Source organism: Octopus bimaculoides, chromosome 6 (assembly GCF_001194135.2).
Source record: "Octopus bimaculoides isolate UCB-OBI-ISO-001 chromosome 6, ASM119413v2, whole genome shotgun sequence".
In the NCBI taxonomy this organism is placed as follows: Eukaryota; Metazoa; Mollusca; class Cephalopoda; order Octopoda; family Octopodidae; genus Octopus; species Octopus bimaculoides.
Genome location: NC_068986.1, coordinates 99,195,583 through 99,198,012, shown reverse-complemented (window position 1 = coordinate 99,198,012; position 2,430 = coordinate 99,195,583). Strand labels below are relative to the sequence as shown.

Below are 2,430 nucleotides of genomic sequence, written 5' to 3'. Positions count from 1 at the left end.
TAACAGTCTAGTTAGGGTTAGGGGATTAATACGATATACACCGTTACAGCGCTAACTGTTTTCAACTGAATAGACGTCAGTGATTAGTAGAAATTATCGAAATAAGACAATTTTTTACATGAAATAAATTCGAATACAAAAATATTTTTCTGTTCTATAACACAAAATAGATAAGTATACGAAGTTTGAAAGTCTTTCCGTACCAAAAACACTACATAAAACATAAATGAAAACTGGCGCCCCCGTTTTAAAATAGATCCGGAGGCGCCCCCGTTTTAAAATAGATCCGGAATTTGTTGTGAAAAAGTATTTCGATGGGTGGGGAGAAGAGTTTCGGAAAATTCACATGAATAGGCATTGGTTCCTTGTAACTTACAGATAAATGGGTATCTTTTGATGAAATTTTCTACAAGTACTTTTCAGAGTCTTGTTGTTGACACTCCGTCGCTTACGACGTCGAGGGTTCCAATTGATCCGATAAACGGAACAGCCTGCAACGTGCAAGTGGCTGAGCACTCCACAGACACGTGTACCCTTAACGTAGTTCTTAAGAATATTCAGCGTGACATGGCTGACCCTTTGAATTACAAGCACAACAGAAAAAGTTGTGGTGGAGCCTCGTGAAGCTTTAGGTGTTTTCGCTCTATTAACACTCACAACGCCCGGTCTGGGAATCGAAACCGCGATCCTTCCGCTGCCCTAACCACTGGGCCATTGCGCCTCCACTTCTCAGAATCTACAGACTACGACTATATCGGAATTTAATATGGAAAGAAAAAAAAAACTCGCACACATACATATTGACACACATATATCTCCACTAAATGAAACGTAAAATTTTGAAAACAATTGTGATGTATGCCAGTATTTATCTGTACGTGCTCACCGTTTTTCTTTTCACATCAGTCTCCGATATAATTTGAATTTACACATTCTGAAAAGTATTTGTAGAAAGTTTCATTAAAAAATACAATTTTTTCTGAAAGTTATGAGGAAACAAAACCGACTTTTGTGAATTTTCTGAAACTCCTCTCCCCACTCCCGAAAAACCTTCCACCTCAAATTCCGATATAATCAGAATTTACAGCACCTGAAGCGTATTTGTAGAAAATTTAATTATAAAATATCCGTTTTTCGAAGAGTTATGAAAAGACAAAATAGAGGGAGGTCTATTCGTGTAGGTATGCCCATAATCTATTATTTTTTTAAAAGACTATAATACAAATCAAACGACCAAGTAGAAACTTGTAGAGGAGGTAATTCTAACAAATTTGTTTTGCATAAATCTATAATCTAAATTTCAGAAACATTATTAATTCTAGTATAATGATTTGTTTAAATAGAATTTCCAATACAATTTCCTATTTAATATATATTTCAATAGATCATAGAGTGAAGTAATGTGTTTGTAAAGCTCCTTTGACCGCATGGCCGGCTTTAAACAGCCTTTTTATTTCTTCGTAAAAACAAAAAAAAAACGTAATCTGAAACGTTAAAAAGCTGCTCTCTTCATTGACACCCACTCGTAACGCAGTGGGGGCTGTGGTAAGTGTGAAGTTGGCAATGAATGACATATTATTGGTGAGAAGCATAGACTTGCAATTTTTATGATCATTCAAGATCACTGGACCATTTCAGAGCTCTTCCTTGTCACAAACACAGAGACAAGAGCGATGTGGCAGTGAATGTAGCAGAAACCTCAACTGTTATACATACCGCAGCAAGAAGTGCTTGAGAGTTCTCTACATTGAAAACTGAAAAGACAAAGAACATAGCCAACAACAACAAGACTTAGCCTTTCATCCCTTTCAGGGCCGAGATAATAAGTGCCAGTGGAGCACTGGGTTGATACAATTAACTACCTCTCCCCCAAAATTTCAGGCCTTGTTGTAGCACTCCGTCGGTTACAACGATGAGGGTTCCAGTTGATCTGATCAACGGAACAGCCTGCTCGTGAAATTAACGCGCAAGTGCACTCCACAGACACGTGTACCCTTAACGTAGTTATCGGGGATATTCAGCGTGACACTGTGACAAGGCTGACCCTTTGATATACAGGTACAACAGAAACAGGAAGAAAGAATGAGAAAGAGTACAGCAGGGTTCGCCACCGCTCCCTGCCGGAGCCTCGTAGAGCTTTAGGTGTTTTCGCTCAATAAGCACTCACAACGCCCGATCTGTGAATCGAAACTGCGATCCTACGACCGCAAGTCCGCTGCCCTAACCACTGAGCCATTGCGCTTCCACTCAGGACTGTCCTCACATTTCAAAATTTTGGAATTTTATGCGGTAAAACTGAGAAAAATATTGTTTCTAATGCGAGTTTTCTGCATAATGAAGCACAAAGTTATTTCTTGTGCTTCTTTGGTCCAGGTGGAGGATATGTAAACGGAACCCTTCACCCTTAAATTTTTTTTTTTTTACGGAATC

At 38.8% G+C, this 2,430-nt stretch overlaps 1 protein-coding gene across 2 annotated transcripts in view; it reads right to left on the bottom strand.

Annotated features, from left to right (window-relative positions):
* LOC106878918 (28S ribosomal protein S22, mitochondrial) overlaps positions 1 to 2,430 on the bottom strand; it is a 41,621-nt gene that overhangs the window by 13,019 nt on the left and 26,172 nt on the right. The window contains exon 1 of one of the 2 annotated variants that reach the window (XM_052969012.1): positions 377 to 478. The exons of the other annotated variant lie outside the window; for it this stretch is intronic. The gene's annotated coding sequence lies outside the window, so the exon portion shown is untranslated. Of the gene's footprint in view, positions 1 to 376; positions 479 to 2,430 lie in introns of those variants that run through there. 2 annotated transcript variants of the gene reach the window in all.